Source organism: Macaca mulatta, chromosome 3 (assembly GCF_049350105.2).
Source record: "Macaca mulatta isolate MMU2019108-1 chromosome 3, T2T-MMU8v2.0, whole genome shotgun sequence".
Classification (NCBI taxonomy): domain Eukaryota; kingdom Metazoa; phylum Chordata; class Mammalia; order Primates; family Cercopithecidae; genus Macaca; species Macaca mulatta.
Window position 1 is genome coordinate 74,809,284 of NC_133408.1, and position 23,577 is coordinate 74,832,860.

The window sequence follows — 23,577 nt, forward strand, 5'->3', positions numbered from 1 at the left end:
ACTGAGGAACGTTGAATAGAAATGTAAGTAGCTTTAAATATTAATTGTATTTTCCAATTATTTATTCACAATCTCCATTTTGATGCCACTTATTTCTATTTTCTTTCTAAACTGAATGATCTAACAGGGCTTAAATTTTAATGAAATACATAAATGAATGAGTTATTTACCAAGATTTTGTCAATAATATGCCTTTCACATATTAATTGTGCTTTGATTAATATAGTAATAATAAATCATCAAATAGCACTTAATTTTACACATTGTCTTCCCAAGCATTGTTTTATTTAATTTTCTCAAGTTTTGTAAAATAAATATTACACTAATTTTAAATGTATAAAATAAAGGTCTTAAAAGATGATTATTTTTAAAATCACATAGACTAAATCTTTTTTTTCCATGTGTTCTATTTTGCAACGTACAAACAAGACCAGGCTGGCACAGGAATTGTGGAATAAGAGTTGAACATCACATGAAGAGATAAACTTTCAAGCTTTTCTCCTGAGAAAAAAAAGAACTATTGTTTATTGACAATATATGATAGGGTGGCAAACTTGTTCTACTTATGCACTGAGTGAACGTTCACTAATACCATGTGTTATAAATATAAATGTACATTCACACAGATAGGGCATAAAAGTATAAGAGTAAGAAGGACCAAGAATGGGAATTTAAAATCATATGGGCTTGCCTTCAAAGCCTGGTTTTTGTTTTTTATTGTATCAGGAATGGCACATAAGAATTGAAAATCCTAATTACACCATAGTTATTTTCTAGAAACCACTGCATTTTGAAGATCGCTATTTGCCAGAGACTAGCATAATACATAGATAGAAATATTGTTAAGTGACAAGTAAGAAAAATAATCTGCAAGGAATATATAACAAAACACACCTTATCTGTTTAGCAAAAATTAAATGACATATTTTAAATTTTTATATTAAGTTTGTGAAAACTTCATATTTCTAAATCAGAGAACATATTAATATGTTGGAGAATTATAAAGATAGAAACTAATCATCTTTAAATAAATGTTTAAATACATAATGTGTTTTCTGCTGTAGTATATATACCAGGTTTTTTGGCAGTAGTTTTATTTTATTTTATTTTCTATCAGGTTTACTGAGGTATGATTTACCTGCAGTAAAATACAACCATTTTAATTTGTAGCTGTGCATGTTTTGATAAAGTGCACATCCGTGTAACAACCAACATAATCAAGGTAATAGCCTAGTCCCACTGCCAAAAAGGAGTTCCCTGGTGGCCTTCTGTTGTCATCTCCCTGCCCACATTGAATAATCAACAATTTATTGTAACTGAGTTGTGGGATTTTGTTTATTCTGAATACAAATCTCTTACTGGAAATGTGTTTTGCACACATTTTCCTCAGTTTTCATCATCTCTTTTAATTTTTAATAATCCTTCTTAAAAATCAGAATGCCTTAATTTTAGTAGAGTTGGCTGGACACAGTGTCTCATGCCTATAATTCCAGCCCTGTGGGAGGCCAAGGTGGGCAGATCGCCTGAGATCAGGAGTTTAAGAAAAGCGTCGCCAACATGGTGAAACCCCATGTCTACTAAAATTACGAAAAAATTAGCCGGGTGTGGCAGCAGGCACCTGTCATCCCAGCTACTTGGGAGGCTAAGACAGGAGAATTGCTTGACTCCGGGAGGCAGGGTTTGCAGTGGGCTGAGACCACACCATTGCCCTCCAGCCTGGGCAACAACAGTGAAACTCCATCTCAGAAATAAATAAATAATTGAACAAACAAATAAAGTACAGTTTATCAAATATTTTATTTCAATGATCATGCTTTTGGGATGACAACTAAGAAATGTGTTTCTAAACCAAGGCCAAACATATTTTATCCTGTTTTCCTCTCGAAATTTTATAATTTTAGGTTTTATATTTAGGTGTATGATCCATTTCAAGTTAATTTTTATATTAAGTATGTGGTGTGAATCAAGGTTAATTAATTTGTGTAGGAATGTTCAAATGATCAAGCATATTTTTTGAGAAGACTGTCGCCTATCCATTGAATTGCCCTTGTACCTTTGTTGAAAACCAATTAGCCATATATGATTGCATCCATTTTTGGACTCTGTTATTTTCCATTGATTGATGTGGAGATACCTTTTTGTAAATACCAACTCTGCATGCATTCTCAGGATAAATCACATTGGGCATGATATTATGTGTATATACATATTTGAGCAATTGTCAATTTCTCCTTTCAGTTTTTTTCAGTTTTTGACTCATGTATCATGCAGCTCTGTTGTTAGGTGCGTACACATTTAGGACTGTAGTGTCTTGATAAATTGATGTCTTTATCATTAATTCCTTTTATTATCCTTTTATATCTCTAACAAATTTTCTGGTTCTGAAGTCTATTTTATCTCAATGTGGCTCTTGTCTCTTGGTTAGCATTTACAGGACTTTTTTTTTTTTTTTTTTTTTTTGAGGCAGAGTCTCGTTCTGTTGCCCAGGCTGGAGTACAGTACAGTGGCACAATCTCAGCTCACTGCAAGCTCTGCCTCCCGGGTTCAAGCAATTCTCCTGTCTCAGCCTCCTGTGTAGCTGGGATTACAGGTGTGCACCACCACGCCCCACTTATTTTGGTATTTTTAGTAGAGACAGAGTTTCACCTTGTTAGCCAGGATGGTCTTGATCTGCCTGCCTCGGCCTCCCACAGTGCTGGGATTACAGGTGTGAGCCACCGCCCCTGGCCTGCATTTTTTTTTTCTCAGCCTTTTAACTTGTCCTTGTCTTTATGTTTAAAATAGACTTCTCTTAAAAAATGCATCACTGGGCCTTTTTACTTAAACCCATTTGGCAATTTCTGTTTTTAAATTAATACATTTAGAATATTTTATTTAATACAATTGTTTGTTTACTGGATAAATATTAACCATCATGTTGTTTTGCATATTTTTATCTCTTTGTTTCCTTTTTTGCCTGCTTCTTGATCAAGTAAATTTTATCATTCCACTTCATCTTCACTACTAGCTATTATTAATTATTTATGCCTCTTTACTTTAGAGTTTTTCATTATTTTCTTGGGATTTACATTGGTCAATCTAAAATAATCAGAAAGTTCAGAATCTGATTTAAAGGAAATTAATTCCAGCACACAATTTAAGGAAGAGCCACCTGATTGAGGAGCATGGATTCCAAAGAATGCAAGTCAGTGCTCCAAAGTGTAGAAGTCTGGGATTATTTATATAGGCAAAGCTTAGGGAAGTTTAACAGAATTTCATCTTTCTTTGTAAGGCATAATGCATAGCTACAATAATCTGACTAGTTGAGGTGGTCTTTTTGTTTCTGGAAACTATATTTAACATTCTACACTGAAGATACAACTGTTATGGCCTGTTACGTGCCATCCGGTCTGAGAAAGTTACAGAATGATAAAGGAGGCAGTTAATCCATAGGTCCATGATAGCAAGGGTGCTGTCTGGTCTCTGGCCTCTCATAGGCATTTATGGGAACCAGAACAATGAGAGAGTTTAATCTTAGAAGTAGAACTGCAAATATGCCACTGACTCAGTCTCCAGAGCTTAACTTTCCGCTTAGCATAATACATTTAGAGGGTTCTGAAATTTTATTTTATTTTATTTTACACACCATAAACTCTAGTGAATCATAGTCAACCTTCATGTAATATTATGCTGCTTCACAACAGTATGAGAATCTTATTATGGTACATTTCCGATTCCTGTATTTATGCTATTTTGTTGTACATTTTACCTCTGTTTATGTTAAAAAACAAAAAACTGTCCCGGCATGGTGGCTCATGCCTGTAATCCCGATACTTTGGGAGGCTGAGGCGGGTGGATCACCTGAGGTCAGGAATTCGAGATCAGCCTGGCCAACATGGTGAAACCCCGTCTTTACTGAAAAATAAAAAAAATTAGCTGGGTGTGGTGGCAAGTGCCTGTAATCCCAGCTACTCATGAAGCTGAGGCAGGAGAATCACTTACACCTGAGAGGCAGAGGTTGCAGTAAGCTGAGATAGTGCCACTGCACACCAGCCTGGGTGACAGAGTGAGACTTTGTCTCAAACTAAATAAAACCCAAAAAGCTTGTTTTCATATTTATCTATACTTTAACAGTTTTTCAAAAGTCTGTATCTTTTGTGTAGATCCTAGCTTCCCTCAGATACCTTAAATGACCTGATGGAGCTGAAAACCATGGCACGAGAACTATGTGACACATGCACAAGCTTCAGTAGCTGATTTGATCAAGTGGAAGAAAGGGTATCAGTGATTGAAGATCAAATGAATGAAATGAAGCAAGAAGAGAAGTTTAGAGAAAAAACAGTAAAAAGAAAAGAACAAAGCCTCCAAGAAATATGGAACTGTGTGAAAAGAGCAAAACTACATCTGATTGGTGTACCTGAAAGTGATGGGGAGAATGGAATCAAGTTGGAAAACACTCTTCAGGATATTATCCAGGAGAACTTCCCCAACCTAGTGAGGCAGGCCAACATTCAAACTTAGGAAATACAGAGAACACCACAAAGATACTCCTTGAGAAGAGCAACTCCAAGACACATAATTGTCAGATTCACCAAGGTTGAAATTAAGGAGAAAATGTTAAGGGCAGCCAGAGAGAAAGGTCGGGTTACCCATAAAGGGATGCCCATCAGACTGACAGTGGGTCTCTTGGCAGAAACTCTACAAGTCAGAAGAGAGTGGGGGCCAATATTCAACATTCTTAAAGAAAAGAATTTCAACCCAGAGTTTCATATCCAGCCAAACTAAGCTTCATAAGTGAAGGAGAAATAAAATCCTTTACAGACAAGCAAATGCTGAGAGATTTTGTCACCACCAGGCCTGCCTTACAAGAGCTCCTGAAGGAAGCACTAAACATGGAAAGGAACAACTGGTACCAGCTATTGCAAAAACATGCCAAAATGTAAAGACCATCAAGGCTAGGAAGAAACTGCATCAACTAATGAGCAAAATAACCAGCCAACATCATAATGACAGGATCAAATTCACACATAACAATATTAACCTTAAATGTAAATGGGCTAAATGCTCCAATTAAAAGACACAGAATGGCAAATTGGATAAAGAGTCAAGACCCATCAGTGTGCTGTATTCAGGAGACCCATCTCACGTGCAGAGACACACATAGGCTCAAAATAAAGGGATGGAGGAAGATCTACCAAGCAAATGGAAAGCAAAAAAAAATCCGAGGTTGCAATCCTAGTCTCTGATAAAACAGACTTTAAACCAAAAAAGATCAAAAGAGACAAAGAAGACCATTACATAATGGGAAAGGGATCAATTCAACAAGGAGAGTTAACTATCCTAAATATATATGCACCCAATATAGGAGCACCCAGCTTCATAACGCAAGTCCTGAGAGACCTACAAAGAGACTTAGACTCCCACACAATAATAATGGGAGACTTTAACACCCCACTGTCAACATTAGACAGATCAATGAGACAGAAAGTTAACAAGGACATCCAGGAATTGAACTCAGCTCTGCACCAAGCAGACCTACTAGACATCTACAGAACTCTCCACCCCAAATCAATGGAATGTACATTCTTCTCAGCACCACATCACACTTATTCCAAAACTGACCACATAGTTGGAAGTAAAGCACTCCTCAGCACATGTAAAAGAACAGAAATTATCAGGTACCATTTCTGCTTAAATAACTACTTTAAGAGTTCTTATAGTGTAAGTCTACTGGTAATACATTCTTCCAGCTTTTGGTTCACTTAATAACATATGTATTTTTCATTTACTTAAAAGTATTTGACACTTGTTTGCTTTTCTTTTTCTTTTTCTTTTAGCTCTGTGTTGTCTTCTATGGTAGGTGGTTTATTCTTTTCCCTTTCCCTGCCTTAATTAGTCTTTACATACATATTTCCTGAAAGATGGTGTTCACTGCCTTCACCCAGTGACTTCAGCCCTCTACTTTTTTTTTTTTTTTTGAGGTGGGATTTTGCTCTGTCACGTAGGCTGGAATGCAGTGGCCCAATCTCAGCTCACTGCCACCTCCATCTCCTGGGTTCAAGTGATTTGCCTTCCCCAGCTTCCTGAGTAGCTGGGATTACAGGCACCTGCCACCACGCTCAGCTAATTTCTGTATTTTTAGTAGAGACAGGGTTTCACCACGTTGGCCAGGCTGATCTCGAACTCCTGACCTCAGGTGATCCACCCACCTCAGCCTTCCAAAGTTCTGGGATTAGAGGCGTCAGTCACTGGGTCTGGCCCAACCCTCTACACTTCAGGGGAGAAGGGCCGAGGCAGAGTTGGATTCTACTCCACAGCAGTGGCCACTCCCTCTCTCAGGCTGGACCACTGAGGGATATTTCTCAGGTCTCCCACCTCGCCCTTTAAATCTATTCTAGTTATCTACTGCTACATCCTGATTAACCCACATTTAGCAGCTAAAACAACACACAGATGATCTCACCATTTATGTGGGCAAGGCGCACAGGCACGGCTTCACTGGGCCTGTGATACAGGACCTCTCACAAGGTGCATGTAGGATTCTGGCTGGGGCCACAGATTTTTGGGGGATTTATCCACCTCAGAGCTCACTTGAGAGTTGTTAGCAGGGTTCAGTTCCTTAAAGCTGTTGTGCTGAAGGCCTCAGTTCCTTGCTGGCAGTTGGGCATTGGCTGCCCTCAGCCCTTTGTCACGTGAGCCACCCCTACTTGCAGACCTTGAGGACCAGGACATAAGAAGAGCTGGAGACACAGAGTGCTGGTAAGCAGGACGGAAGTAATCTTCCTTTACAACCCAATCTTAAATGGACATTCCATCACTTTTCCTGCACTCTAACAATCAGAAGCAAGTCCCCAGGTCCAGCACACACGAAAGGGGCAAAGATTACACAAGGCAGTGAATACCAGGAGGGGGAATCACTGACAGCCACTTTAGAAGCTGCCTGCCACACTCCAATTTCTGTCCCTCAGTGATTCACATTTCTTGTAAATGCACCATGCATTCACTTCCTCCTGAGGGCTTTAGAAGTCTCATTTCATGATAGTGACAGTTCAAAGCCTATAATCTCATTATTTAAATCAACTCTACATCTTGGAGCTGGTGCATAAAAAAAAATCTACAAAAGTGAGCAAATTTCCTTTGTATCTGTGGCTGCTTGGGTTACTCAATTTTCATCCTAAACTATATTTGCTCTTTAGGAACCCACCAACTCTTTTAGCTACGTTCTGCCTACCCACATGGAGCTGTCCTCCTTGCCTTCTTTCTGTGCTCTGCCACAGGTCAGCCAGTGTTCACAGCCCATTTCTGTTATTGTAGGAGGCACCTCTCTTTCCTTCATTTCAAACTATTTAATTGCCCTGCAACCTCAGCTCTCTGATGGGTTCAGAAAGTCATGACCTTGAATATCACTGGTTTTCAAATGTAATTTTAATAAAGACACATTTTCCAGATGTCTACACCATCAGCAGAAGCTGGAAGTTCTGGCAGTCATTTTTTGACCTTATAACTCAGTATATTTAAGAAGTTAAATATATGACAGATCCAGTTCCCTGCATTTGTTGTTTTGACCTTCATTCCTTAGTGTCCTGATGTAGTTTCTCCAACCTCCTCACACAAGATTAAATATTACACTAAAACATGACTCAAATCTGGAGATGACACTTCCCAAGATAGCTGATGCTTTCAACAGACTTTGTTAATAAGTGTCTTTGAAACATAGTCTCATTTTGGAAATAAGTGTATTAATGTACAAATGTAAAACTAGTTCATATATATATTTTTACTATTCCGGGAAAAATTATACTGGGAACACATTTTTTAAAATTTCAATTTATGCTTTATTTTATTGAGTGTCTTTTATAATTTTAGTTTGACCTTATTTCTTGAGTATGGCTAAACTGATAAGTGTGTATGGTATATCCTTCCAAGGATGTAGCTGCCTCAGAATCACAGTGATGCAGCAACTATAAGACTATCTAGCATATCTTAAAACTGAGGGTGATGAGAAAACAGTCTACAAAATATTCAATAACATTTGATGAAATACCATTTACAAAGAAAAATCAATGAGAGTAGAATGAATAATAAATATATGTCAGTTTATTGAACACACTAAGAAAATATGACTTTTGTGAATTCACAATTTTTGTAACCAGCATAAACTCTTACCCCACCATCTTGAAAAGGGAATACTATCTTTTAAGTTGTCCCTTGATAAGTATTTAGTAACATGAAAATATGAAGAACTTGATAAAGGTGGAAAGGTGAAAAACCGTTCTGTGCTGTAAAAGGTGATCTCTATTTCAGTGATTTGGATGCTTGGAAGTGGCTGGAGGAAACTGTGCTCCCCAGTTTTTATTTATTTATTTATTTATTTATTTATTTATTCATTTATTTTTATTTTTGAGACACAGTCTCGCTTTATCGCCCAGGCTAGAGTGCAGTGGCATAATCTTTTGTCACTGCAACCTGTACCTCCTGAGTTCAAGTGATTCTCGTGCCTCAAGACTCCCAAGTAGCTGGGACTACAGGCCCATGCCACCACGCCTGGCTAATTTTTTAAATTTTTTAGTAGAGATGGGGTTTCACCATGTTGGTCAGGCTGCTCTCAAACTCCTGACCTCAGGTGATCCACCCGCCTTGGCCTCCCAATGTGGTGGGATTATAGCGGTGAGCCACCGTGCCTGGCCCTCCCTAGCTTTTAGCTCCTGAAGCATCTGGGTGTAAGACCTCCTAGTCATCCACATCACGTTCTCCCATTCTACCACTTGGTTCAGACTGGTAATTGTGAGAGTTCTTGTTTTCTTTTCTGTTTCTAGTGCACTTCTGGATAAGGGTACACTCTATCATTTGGTTCAGTGTCAGGACTGTTATTGAGACTTCCTGCTTCCTGTTTATAACCTGCAGCTACCGGCACAAATGAGGTGTGCTGGCATTTGCACAGAGTTGTGTACTAATGTATTAGTCCATTTCACACTGCTGATAAAGGCATACCAGAGACTGTAATTTATACAGAAAAAGAGGTTTAATGGACTTAGAGTTCCATGTGGCTGAGGAGGCCTCACAATTGTGCCAGAAGGCAAAAGGTACATCTTACGTGGCAGCAGACAAGCTGCAGAACTTCTGCAGGGACACTCCCCTTTGAAACCATTAGATTTCCTGAGGCTTGTTCACTATCATGAGAATAGCATAGGAAAGACCCGCCCCCATGATTCAATGAACTTCCACCAAGTCCCTCTCATGAGACGTAGGAATTGTGGGAACTGTGATTCAACATGAGATTTGGGTGTTTGCTACAACGACTTTCTGTAATTTGGTAGAATTCCAGTAAATATTGTTCATTGCTTAGTGTCACTCATCTCATCCATAGGTCATAGTGTCTTGGTTGTTTCAAACTAAAATAACACTACAACAATCATTTAGGTCTATTTATAAAACGTTGTCTAGGATCATTTAGAAAATCATCTAGGGCCACTTAGAGGTCTATTTACCCACAGTGAATATGTCATAGTTACATATCACCGTGCATGTCAGACTCCATTGTGGTTCCTATGCAGTATCTAGGCATCTAAGATCTTTCTCCAAATTGGTGGTTACAGGCAAAGGGTCTTCCTATGACTATGCATAGGACTCATCCCCTAACTAGAGTTCCACAGTGGCCTATGAAAATTTTATTTGGGCAAAATATCTTAGGTCCTTTATTCATTTGTTAGATCAGTAAAAACTTACAAAAGTAATGCTCTGCTATATAAGCATTTTAATTTTCATTGAGAAATACACTGAATATCCATGATTGACAGAATTCATTTAAAAACATTCAACCAATATTTAGAAGTCTTCCATTGTACTGTGTAATGTTTTTTTTTTGTTGTTGTTTTGTTTGTTGTTTTGTTTTGTTTTGTTTTTTGAGACAGAGTCTCGCACTATCACCCAGGCTGGAGTGCAGTGGTATGATCTTGGCTCACTGCAAACTCCACCCTCTGGATTCGAGCCATTCTCCTGCCTTAGTCTCCTGAGTAGCTGGGACTACAGGGGCCCGCCAGCACACCCAGCTAATTTTTTGTATTTTTAGTAGAGACGGGATTTCACCGTGTTTGGATGGTCTTGATCTCCTGACCTCGTGATCCACCCGCCTCGGCCTCCCAAAGTGCTGGGATTATAGGCATGAGCCACCACGCCCAACCTGTACTGTGTAATTCTTAAAATTCCCGTTGTGACATGTAAAAAGTTTAAATATTGTAACAGTGCTCTGAGCATTGTGCTAGGTATGTTGAGATAGTTGAAAAATGGAAGAGACTTAGAATAAAAATTCATATACATTTAAAGAAAAATACAACTGTGAATATCTTGGATTCAGGAATCCAATAAGCTTTTGGAAGCAATATTCACACTCTCCTCTCTCATTTATTTTAAATAAAACCTGCTAGAAACTGTTAGTAGAAGAATACTTTTTTTTTTCACCAAAAGGAATTGAATTATAATCGGGCAAGCCTTTCAAATGTACAAAAATTTACTGATATATAAAGCCCAAAGCATTCATAAATGATAGTCTTATCTGAATTTAAGAGCTCCTGTCTCAACTAGATAGACCTGGAATGTGTAAGGTATAAACAATATTCACCCATTAGGACCTTGAAATTCAATGCATGGACTCTACAGGTTACCATTCCATGTTCACGTATTCTTAATTGTTTTAGAGACTCAGAGGGCAACAATCTAAGTCTGTACACTTTCCTCAGGGACAAACAAAAACACTAGCAGCAAGAATAAAAGCACTTGGGAAACCATCTTATCTTTCAACCTTAGCTATGGCCTCTATTTTTCTTACCTTCTAAGTTAATCTTATCACCAACATTGACAACTTTTAAAGGAGTTTTATTTTTATTTTTTGAGATAGCAATGGTTTTAATAAAGGATTATTTCACTGTTTTATAAATGTCTATCCATTTTGAATATGAGTTTCTGTAAAAATGTCATTTTTAAATTTTATCAATGGTTCTTAATTTCAATGTCCTCAATAATCTATCTTCTCAATACTATTATTTTATGAAACTCATAATGGAAGTATCAGAATGAATAATATCTGATGTGAGTTCCTCATTTGGGAAGATAATTAAAACAATGTTAATGTATTTCTGGACTGTGTAATAGTATTCTGCTACATATATAGATACATATTTAAAGGCAATACTGCTGTATCTGTGAGAGTGCACACGGAGTAAGTCTGCTACCTTGGAAATTGAAGCAAAGGAGAAGCATTAAATCCTATTCTTACCTGTCATGGAAAGCATGACAGTTATCAGCAAGTAAGCCTGGTGTGTTCAGATTTGACTTGCAGGAAGGGTTGCCCATAAATGGGTTGACAAATGAAAAATGGCTACATAAAAATTCCTAAATGAGGAAAGTAAATGTGTGTATTTTTGATCAATAAGGATAAGGACACATCAAAGCAATGCTTAGGGGCAATAAATTATGCCCATAAATGTAAACCATTTTGATTTTAGGTAAATTTAGCTTCTCAAAACAAATTTATCTTTGACTTGCTATATAATATGTACAAATGTGTACTTCATATATGAAAATGAAATAGCTACCCAAAAATCTTTTCTACAAAATGAATATTGGAAAAAATCTTTTCTGCCTTTATTTTTATATTTACTTTAGTAAGTGTTGTGCCATTGGAAGTAATATGACATATTTTTTATTTCAGAGCATAAACATACAAAGAAATGGTTAGAATTTTAGATGAAAATGTATTCTAATGATGCTATCCTACCTTATTACTATTAATGATTTTCTAAGATTTTAGAATCCTGACTGGTAGGTAGTTTTCATCACACATCCATGGGTTCTGATGACAGGGTTTAGTTTGAATCCTGGGTACCCAGTTTATTGAGGCTTGTCCAACTTCAGAAAGCTACTTATTTCAATAAGCCTGAGATGAGCTGTTGTCAGCTGAGCTGTGTCAACCAAATTCATATGTGGAAGTTCTAATGCCCAGTACCTTATAATATGACTGTATTTGAGATGGAGTACTTAAAGAAGTGATTACTTTAAAATGAGGTATTTGGGCAGGCCCTAATGCAATACAACTAGTGTCCTAATAAGAAGAGATCAGGACACAGACACACACAGAGGGATGACCATGTGAGGGAACAGGAAGAAGGTGGCCATCTGCAAGTTCATAAGAGAGGCCTCCCGAGAACCAACCAGGCCAGCACATTGACCTCAAACTTCCAGCCTCCGGGACTATGAGAAGGTAGAATTCTGTTGTCTAAGACACCTAGGTAGTACTTTGTGATGGTAGCCCATGCAGACTAGGGCCTGAGCATCCTTGGAAAAAATGGGAAAAAAAAATATATATTTCTGTATATATATTATGTATAATATGTGAGTGTTTCCTTCCCTGGTCTCAGTAAGCCAGCACATGCATTGATCTGTCCCATGTTAGATGCCCATGGGGCCCCCGTCAGAGCTCTGAAGCTTGGCCACTGTGCAGTTCACCCATCTCTGGTATTAACCCTGTGAATTGTAGCTGCCTTGACTTTCCTGGCCTCCTGGCTCCATTCCTTGAATTCTGGGAGACTACCAGCCTCTACCTGAGAGTGTCCTTACCAGTCGGTGACCTGAAACTCTCCCAGAAGCTAGCTGGGAAAATCTTAGCTCAGTCTCTTCCCTTTATCTCAAGGATCACTGTCCAGAGTTGTCAAATGTCCAATATCTGAAAAATATTTTTATTTTTATAGTATGTATTTTTAGTTAGTTCAAGGGGGAGGTGTTTTCGCTAGAAATTTACTCTAAATTAACAGTTTATTTATCTCCATTAAAGATATTATTCAATGTATTCTTATTTCCAAGATTCTTTTTCTGAGAAGTGAACTGTTGACACTATTGTTGTTTCATTTAGATTTTTTTGTCCTTGTCAAGATTTTTCTCACTTTATATTTTTCAACAGCTTGAATATGTGTTCCTAATGATATTTTCTACATTGTTATCTTACCTTGGTATCACTTGCTTCCTTAAAATTTGGTTTGATATATATATATATCAAATATATATATATATATATATTTACCAGTTTTGGAACATCCTTAAGAATTGTCTTTTGTTTGATTTTCTATTTGTGTGATTTTTGAAGTTTATTGAAATAAAGTAGTTCATTGTACTTTTACGATTTACAGAATATCTACATGGTCTGTGATTATCTCCCCATTATTATTTTTATTATTGCTTCACTATTTTTTTTCTGTTTGTTTAGTTATTTGTCTAATTTCACGATAAGTATTCCCATTTCCATACTCTTATTTCAAAAGACAAACCCAGGACATACGGACTTTCTATATTATACTTTTTTAATCTCACTTTTTGCTCTTACATTTATTACTTGTTTTTAACTTATTTTTTACTTTTTAAGATGGGTAAGTAGGTAATCAAGATTTTTTAAAGGTTAGAGGAATATCTTTTATTATTCATAATAAGCCTCTTTTATTTATTTATTTATTTTTATTATACTTCAAGTTCTAGGGTACATGTGCACAACGTGCAGGTCTGTTACATATGTATACATGTGCAATGTTGGTGTGCTGCACCCATTAACTGGTCATTTACATTAGGTATTTCTCCTAATGCTATCCCTCCCGCTTCCTTCAACCCCACGACAGACCCCAGTGTGTGATGTTCCCCACTCTGTGTCCAAGTGTTCTCATTGTTCAATTCCCACCTATGAGTGAGAACATGCAGTGTTTGGTTTTCTGTCCTTGTGATAGTTTGCTCAGAATGATGGTTTCCAGCTTCATCCATGTCCCTACAAAGGACATGAACTCATCCTTTTTTATGGCTGCATAGTATTCCATGGTGTATAGGTGCCACATTTTCTTAATCCAGTCTATCATTGATGGACGTTTGGGTTGGTTCCAAGCCTCTGCTATTGTGAATAGTGCCACAATAAACATACATGTGCATGTGTCTTTATAGCAGCATGATTTATAATCTTTTGGGTATATACCCAGTAATGGGATCACTGGGTCAAATGGTATTTCTAGTTCTAGATCCTTGAGGAATCACCACACTGTATTCCACGATGGTTGAACTAGTTTATACTCCCACCAACAGTGTAAAAGTGTTTCTATTTCTCCACATCCTCTCCAGTACCTGTTGTTTCCTGACTTTTTAATGATTGCCATTCTAACTGGTGTGAGATGGTATCTCATTGTGGTTTTGATTTGCATTTCTCTGATGGCGAGTGAAGATGAGCATTTTTCCATGTGTCTGTTGGCTGCATAAATGTCTTCTCTTGAGAACTGTCTGTTCATACCCTTTGCCCACTGTTTGATGGTGTTGTTTGATTTTTCTTGTAAATTTGTTTAGTTTCTTTGTAGATTCTGGATATTAGCCTTTTGTCAGATGAGTAGATTACAAAAATTTTCTCCCATTCTGTAAGTTGCCTGTTCACTCTGATGGTAGTTTCCTTTGCTGTGCAGAAGCTCTTTAGTTTAATTAGATCCCATTTGTCTATTTTGGCTTTTGTTGCCATTGCTTTTACTGTTTTAGTCATGAAGTCCTTGCCCATGCCTAGCCTAGGTCCTGAATGGTATTGCCTAGGTTTTCTTCTAGGGTTTTTATGGCTTTAGGTCTAACATTTAAGTCTTTAATCTATCTTGAAGTAATTTTTGTGTAAGGTATAAGGAAGGGATCCAGGTTCAGCTTTCTACATATGGCTAGTCAGTTTTCCCAGCACCATTTATTAAATAGGGAATCCTTTCCCCATTTCTTGTTTCTGTCAGGTTTGTCAAAGATCACATGGTTGTAGGTGTGTGGTATTATTTCTGAGGGCTCTGTTCGGTTCCATCGGTCTATCTCTCTGTTTCGATATCAGTACCATGCTGTTTTGGTTACTGTAGCTTTGTAGTATAGTTTGAAGTCAGATAGCATGATGCCTCCAGCTTTGTTCTTTTTGCTTAGGATTGTCTTGAGAATGCAGGCTCTCTTTTGGTTCCATATGAACTTTAAATTAGTTTTTTTCCAATTCTGTGAAGAAAGTCATTGGTAGCTTCATGGGGATGGCATTGAATCTACAAATTACCTTGAGCAGTATGGCCATTTTCACAATATTGATTCTTCTTATCCATGAGCATGGAATGTTCTTTCATTTGTTTGTGTCCTCTTTTATTTCACTGAGTAGTGGTTTGTAGTTCTCCTTGAAGAGGTCCTTCACATCCCTTGTAAGTTGGATTCTTAGGTATTTTATTCTCTTTGAAGCAATTTTGAATGGGAGCTCACTCGTGATTTGGCTCTCTGTTTGTCTGTTATTGGTGTATAAGAATGTTTGTGATTTTTGCACATTGATTTTCTACCTGAGACTTTGCTGAAGTTGCTTATCAGTTTAAGGGGATTTTGGGCTGAGACAATGGGGTTTTCTGAATATACAATCATGTCATCTGCAAACAGCAACAATTTGAATTCCTCTTTTCCTAACTGAATACCCTTTATTTCTTTCTCCTGCCTGAGTGCTCTGGCCAGAACTTCCAACACTTTGTTGAATAGGAGTGGTGAGCGAGGGCGTGCTGTCTTGTGCCAGTTTTCAAAGGGAATGCTTCCAGTTTTTGCCCATTCCATATGATACTGGCTGTGGTTTTGTCATAAATAGCTTTTATTATTTTGAGATACATCCCATCAATACCTAGTCTATTGAGAGTTTTTAGCATGAGGGGCTGTTGAATTTTGTCAAAGGCCTTTTCTGCATCTATTGGGATAATCATGTGGTTTTTGTCTTTGGTTCTTTTTATATGATGGATTACATTTATTGTGTTGCATATGTTGAATCAGCCTTGCATCCCAGGGATGAAGCCAACTTGATCACATTAGATGAGCTTTTTGATGTGCTGCTGGATTCAGTTTGCCTGTATTTTATTGAGGATTTTTGCATCAATGGTCTATTCAGAGATTCAACTTCTTCCTGGTTTAGTCTTGGGAGGGTATATGTGTCTGGGAATTTATCAGTCTATTCTAGATATTCTAGTTTATTTGTGTGGAGGTGTTTATAGTATTCCCCTATAGTAGTTTCTATTTCTGTGGGATCGGTGGTGATATCCTCTTTATCATTTTTATTGTGTCTATTTGGTTTTTCTATCTTTTCTTCTTTATTAGTCTTGCTACTGGTCTATTTTGTTGATCTTTTCAAAAAACCAGCTTCTGGATTCATTGATTTTTTATAGGGATTTTTGTGTCTCTATGTCCTTCAGTTCTGCTCTAATCTTAGTTATTTCTTGCCTTCTGTTAGGTTTTGAATGTGTTTGCTCTTGCTTCTCTAGTTCTTTTAATTGTGATGTTAGGGTATCGATTTTAGATCTTTCCTGCTTTCTCTTGTGGGCATTTAGTGCTACAAATTTCCCTCAACACACTGCTTTAAATGTGTCCCAGAGATTCAGGTATGTTTTGTCTTTATTCTCATTGGTTTCTAATGACATGTTTTTGTGTTTGTGTGTGGGAAAAATTCTCTATTTAATAAATGGTGCTGGAATAACTAACTAGTACTATGTAGAACACTTAAACTGAACCCCTTAATTACACCATATACAATGGTCATCTCAACATAAAGACTTAAATGTAAAACATAACATTATAAGAAACCCTGCAAGATAACCTAAAAGCTACCGTTCTAGACACAGAAACCTGCAAACACTTGAGGATGAAGCTACCAAAAGCAATTGCAACAAAAGCAAAAGTTGACAAATGGGACCTATTTAAACTAAAGAATTTCTTCACAGCAAAGGAAACTATCAACAGCGTAAACAGACAACCTACAGAAGAAAAGAAAATATTTGCAAACTTTGCCTCTGACAAAGGTCTAATATCCAGAATTAATAAGGACTTAAACAAATTTACAAGAAAAAAAACAAACCTCATTAAAAAGTAGGCAAAAAACATGAACAGATGCTTTTCAAAGGAAGACATATATGTGACTAACAAGCCTATCAAAAACAAAGCTCATAGGTGATCATTAAAGAAATTAAAAAGAAGCTGGCACGATGTCTAATACCTGTAATCCCAGCACATTGGGAGGCTTAAGCAGGCAGATCACAAGGTCAGGAGTTCAAGACCAGCCTGTCCAATATGGTGAAACCTTGTCTCTAATAAAAAGCTACTCAGGAGGCTGAGACAGGAGAATCGCTTAAACCTGGGAGGCGGAGGTTGCAATGATCTGAAATCATGCCACTGTACTCCAGCCTGGGTGACAGAGCCATGCTCCAACTCGAAAAAAAAAAAAGAAAAGAAATTAAAAGGAAAACCACAATGAGATACCAGCTCACATCAGTTAGAATGGTTATTTTTTAAAAGTCAAAAAATAACAGATGCTATCAAGATCTCAGAGAAAAGGGAATGCTTATACTCGCTGGTGGGAGTGTAAATTAGTTCAACAACTGTAAAAATCAGTGTGGCAATTCCTCACAGAACTAAAAAGAGAATTATCATTTGACTCAGGAACATGATAATTGGGTGTATACACAAAGAAATATAAATTATTATAAAGACACATCTGCATGCATATTCATTGCAGCACTATTCACAATAGCAAAGACATGGACAGACCCTAAATGCCTATCAGTGGTAGACTGGATAAAGAAAATATGGTATGATCAGAAGCGGTGGCTCATGCCTGCAATCCCAGAGATTTGGAAGGCCGAGGCAGGTGGATTGCCTGAGCTTATAAGACCGGCTTGAAAAAAATAGCAAAATCTTGTCTACATGGAAAATACAAAAAGAAAAAGTGGCCAGGCATGGTAACGCACACTGTAGTCCCAGCTACTTGAGAGGATGAGGTAAGGGAGAATTGCTTGAGCCTGGGAGGCTGAGACTAAAGTAAGCCAAAATCACACCATGGCAATCTAGCCTGGGCAATAAGTGAGACCCAGTGTCCAAAGATAAAATAAAATAAAAGATTTAGTAAAAAAAAATATGGCACATAAACATCATGGAATACTCTGTGGCCATTAAAAAGAAAAAAAACCATGTCCTCTGCAATAACATCAATGAAGCCCATTAAAAAAAAATCAGCTCTGATCTTAGTTTTTTCTTGGCTTTTGCTAGCTTTTGAATGTATTTGCTCTTGCTTCTCTAATCCTTTTAATTGTGATGTTAGGGTGTCAATTTTAGATCTTTCCTGCTTTCTATTGTGGGCATTTAGTGCTATAAATTTCCCTCTACACACTGATTTAAATGTGTCCCAGAGATTCTGGTATGTTGTGTCTTTGTTCTCATTGGTTTCAAAGAACATCTTTATTTCTGCCTTCATTTCATTATGTACCCAGTAGTCGTTCAGGAGCAGGTTGTTCAGTTTCCATGTAGTTGAGCAGTTTTAAATGAGTTTCTTAATCGTGATTTCTAGTTTGATTGCACTATGATCTGAGAGACAGTTTGTTATACTTTCTGTTCTTTTACATTTGCTGAGGAGTGCTTTACTTCCAACTTTGTGGTCAATTTTGGAATAAGTGCGATGTGGTGCTGAGAAGAATGTATATTCGGTTGATTTGAGGTGGAGAGTTCTGTAGATGTCTATTAGGTCCACTTGGTGCAGAGCTGAGTTCAATTCCTGGATATCGTTGTTAACTTTCTGTCTCATTGATCTGTCTAATGTTGACAGTGGGGTGTTAAAATCTCTCATTATTATTGTGTGGGAGTCTAAGCCTCTTTGTAGGTCTCTAAGGGCTTTCTTTATGAATTTGGATGCTCCTGTATTGGGTGCATGTATATTTAGGATAGCTAGCTCTTGTTGTTGAATTGATCCCTTTACCATTATGTAATGACCTTCTTTGTCTCTTTTGATCTGTGTTGGTTTAAAGTCTGTTTTATCAGAGACTAGGATTGCAACTTCGGATTTTTTTTTGTTTTCCATTTGCTTGGTAGAACTTCCTCCACCCCTTTATTTTGAGCCTATGTGTGTCTCTGCACCTGAGATTGGTCTCCCAAATACAGCACACTGATGGGTCTTGACTTTTTATCCAATTTGTCAGTCTGTGTCTTTTAATTGGGGCATTTAGCCCATTTACATTTAAGGTTAATATTGTTATGTGTGAATTTGATCCTGTCATTATGATGTTAGCTGGTTATTTTGCCCGTTAGTTGATGCAGTTTCTTCCTAGCATCGAAGGTCTTTACAATTTGGCATGTTTTTACAGTGGCTGGTACTGTTTTTCCTTTCCATGTTTAGTGCTTCCCTCAGGAGCTTTTGTAAGACAGGCCTGGTGGTGACAAAATCTCTCAACATTTGCTTATCTGTAAAGGATTTTATTTCTCCTTCACTTATGAAGCTTAGTTTCATTGAATATGAAATTCTGGGTTGAAAATTCTTTTCTTTAAGAATGTTGAATATGGCTTGCAGAGTCTCTGCTGAGAAATCCACTGTTAGTCTGATGGGCTTCTCTTTGTGGGTAACCTGACCTTTCTCTCTGGCTGCCCTTAACATTTTTTCCTTCATTTCAACCTTGGTGTATCTGACAATTACTGTCTTGCAGTTGCTCTTCTCAAGGAGTGTCTTTGTGGTGTCTCTGTATTTCCTGAATTTGAATGTTGACCTGCCTTGCTAGATTGGAGAAGTTCTCCTGGATAATATCCTGAAGAGTGTCTTCCAACTTGCTTCCATTCCACCCGTCACTTTAAGGTATACCAGTCAATCGTAGATTTAGTCTTTTCACATAGTCCCGTATTTCTTGGATGTTTTGTTCATTTCTGTTCACTCTTTTTTTCTCTAAACTTCTCTTCTGACTTCATTTCATTAATTTGATGTTCAATCACTGATACCCTTTCTTCCACTTGATCGAATCAGCTACTGAAGCTTGTGCATGCATCATGTTGTTCTTGTGCCATGGTTTTCAACTCCTTCAGGTCATTTAAGGTCTTCTCTACATTGTTTATTCTAGTTAGCCATTCATCTAATCTTTTTTCAAGGTTTTTAGCTTCCTTGCAATGGGTTCGAACATCCTCTTATTACTGATCTTCCAAAGCCTACTCCCATCAACTCATCAAAGTCATTCTCCATTCAGCTTTGTTCCATTGCTGGTGAGGAGCTGTGATCCTTTGGAGGAGAAGAGGTGCTCTGGTTTTTAGAATTTTCAGCTTTTGTGCTCTGGTTTCTCCCCATCTTTGTGATTTTATCTACCATTGGTCTTTGGTGATGGTGACCTACAGATGGGGTTTTGGTGTGGATGTCCTTTTTGTTGATGTTGATGCTATTCCTTTCATTTGTTAGTTTTCCTTCTAACAGTCAGGACCCTCAGCTGTAGGTCTGTTGGAGTTTGCTGGAGTTTCACACCAGTACCCTGTTTGCCTGGGTATCACCAGTAGAGGCTGTAGAACAGCCAGTGTTGCTGCCTGATCCTTCCTCTGAAAGCTTCATCACAGAGGGGCATCTGGCTCTATGAGGTGTCAGTCGGCCCCTACTGGGAGGTGTCTCTCAGTTAGGCTACTTGGGGGACAGGGACCCACTTGAGTAGGCAGTCTGTCCATTCTCAGATCTCAAACTCTGTGCTGGGAGAACCACTATTCTCTTCAAAGCTGTCAGACAGGGACTTTTAAATCTGCAGAAATTTCTGCTGCCTTTTGTTTAGCTATGTCCTGCCCCCAGAGGTGGAGTCTGCAGAGGCAGGCAGGCCTCCCGGACCTGCAGTGGGCTCCACCCAGTTCAAGCTTCCTGGCCACTTTGTTTACCTAGTCACGCTTCAGCAATGGCAGATACCTCTCCCCCAGCCTTGCTGCTGCCTTGCAGTTCAATCTCGTACTGCTGTTCTAGGAGTGATAAATGCTCTGTGGGCGAGGGACCTGCAGAGCCTGGCATGGGATATAATCTCCTGGTGTTCCATTTGCTAACACCGTTGGTAAAGTGCAGTATTAGGGCAGGAGTGTCCCAAGCTTTCAGGTACTGTCTGTCACGGCTTCCCTTGGCTAGGAAAGGGAATTCCCTGGTTCCTTGCACTTCCTGGGTGAGGAGATGCCCTGCCCTGCTTTGGCTCACACTCTGTGGGCTGCACCCACTCTCCAGCCAGTCCCAGTGGGATGAACCTGGTACCTAAGTTGGAAATGCAGAAATCACCAGTCTTCTGTGTCGCTTATGCTGGGAGCTGTAGACTGGAGCTGTTCCTATTCAGCCATATTGGAATGCACACTACGGTAATCAAGATTTTAATAAACTTTGTTTTGAAAATAGTTTTAGATTTACCGAATATTTGCAAAGAAAGTATAGAGTTTCCCTATAAGTTGCACCCAGTTCCCTCTATTATGAAAAAAGTACATTAGTATTGGACATTCCTTAGTTTTTTTTATTTGATACATTAGTAACTAAAATTCATTCTGTATTGGGATTTCTTTCCTTTTTATCCCCCTTTTTTTCTATTTCAAGATACTACATTCCATTTAGTAATATGTTTTGGGGAGGAAGATAACAGGTTAACTACAATTTTTATCATATGATATCAAAGATACACAAATTATAAACGTGGCTTCCATGCTTGATATTGAGCTTGATCACATGGCGGAGGTAATGTTTGCCCTGTTTCTCACTAAAATCCACCGGCTTTTGCATAGTATACTCATTGGAAGGAAGTCAATGTGCACAGCCTGAACTTAAGGAGTGGAGAGTTATGCCTCACCTTCTTGAGATGAAGTATCCAAACAAATTACTTAAAATTATTCTACAGAGGAGATTCTTGGTTTTTCCCCATTTTCAAAATTTATTCAATGATCTATTTCTATCTCTGTGAATTAATGAATATTTATTTCAAACTTTGGTAATAATCTATTAGCACTTTTTTCATGTTGTTGCTTAGGTTGCTTCAGCTTTGACCATTAGGACTTTTTGTGGGCTCTTGTGTCCATTTGACATATTCCATTATTGTGTGTGCATGTGTGTGTGCACCTAGCACTTCTTTCCTTCCTTCCACAATAAGCTGCTCCAGGCTCATCTTGTATATTTCTTGTTCAGACCTAGAATCTACCATTTCTCCAAGGACACTGATTTCTATTTATTGGAGAATGGGTTTAAATCTGAGACCTAGATGCAAAAGCTCATCGTTGCTGGGATTTCATAGCTTCTAAGCCCTCTCAGGTGATAGAGCAAAAAAATATCTGAGTGTACACTAACTTGCGCATTTATGTGTGCCTATAAAGATGTTCATATGTAAATACCTGTATCTATATTTGGCTAAGTATAAATTCATACTGATGTATTCAATTCTAATTGATTATCACTAGGATCATTCTAATCTCTTCTCTTCTTATCTATGAAATCCCTCTCCAACAATAAAAAACCTGACACTATTATTTGCCATCTATTAACTTCATTGTGAAATTCCAGGATACATGTATTGGAATACCAAAATTGCAAACCATAGACCTGGAAATAACTTTATCATTGGAAATACAACACCTATGTAGTGTCTTTTGCCTTACTTTCATGGATTCCATTTATTTCCAAATTTAACCAATCAGGTTTTCTTTCCTATTTTCTTCAAGAACAGCATACTTGTCATGGTGAACCTAGCTGAATACTGTGATTTGCATTTTTATTATCAAAATAATGTATACATACTCTTCTGAATTTTTTCTTTGCAATGTATCATTGTCAAAATCCAATATATTCTTTATAACTGTTTTAAAAAATAATTTATTTTATTTATTTCTGTTTTAGAGATGGGATCTCACTGTGTTGCTCAGGCTGGAATACAGCAGCTATTCACTTTGTGATCATAGTGTGCTGTAGCTTTAAACTTCTGAGCTCTAGCAATTCTCCTGCCTCAGCCTCTTGAGCACTTAGGGCTATAGTCATGTACCACTATGTCAGACACATAATTCTTTTTAAATGTCTGCCTAGAAATCTGTTTTTGATGCACATATACATGTGTGTATGTGCATATGTGTGTGTGCATATATTGAATATGTATATATACTTTCCCTTTGTAATTTTATGTTAAATGAATACAGCAGGATGGGTGAGTACACGGGCACTTTTATCTCCGTCATAACAATGAGAATAGCCACAAGTGTCAGTAAAATGCAGTTAGATAAAAATTGTAGTGATCTCTGGGTGATCATAAACACATTTTTCAAGACCATTTTTAATTTTAAAACTTTTCCATATTGAGTATATATTAGATTTAAGTATGAAACAAAATTTATGAAATAAATAAAGTATATTATATATAGACATTTCTCTCTATGTATTTCTCTGTATTTATTTCCCTTGACATGTTTTTTCAATTTTTTCAACTTCACTTATTTTTTAGTGTTCCAGTAGTTACTTATAGTAAATATTATATTATTGTTTTCTAAATGAAACTTAATTTCCATTGTTGCATAGTGAGTGAGATAACAATACCCATGCACCAGCTGAAAGCTGCATAATATCCTGTTTCTAAAACTTTTTGCCAGTTTGATAATAATATTAATATTAAAGTTAGATCTAGGCTGGTTCTGTACTTTTACAATTACAAATTGTGCTGCTATAAACATGTGTCGGCAAGTGTCTTTTTCATATAATGACTTATTTTCCTCTGAGTAGATACCCAGTAGTGGAATTGCTGGATCAAATGGTAGTTCTACTTTTAGTTCTTT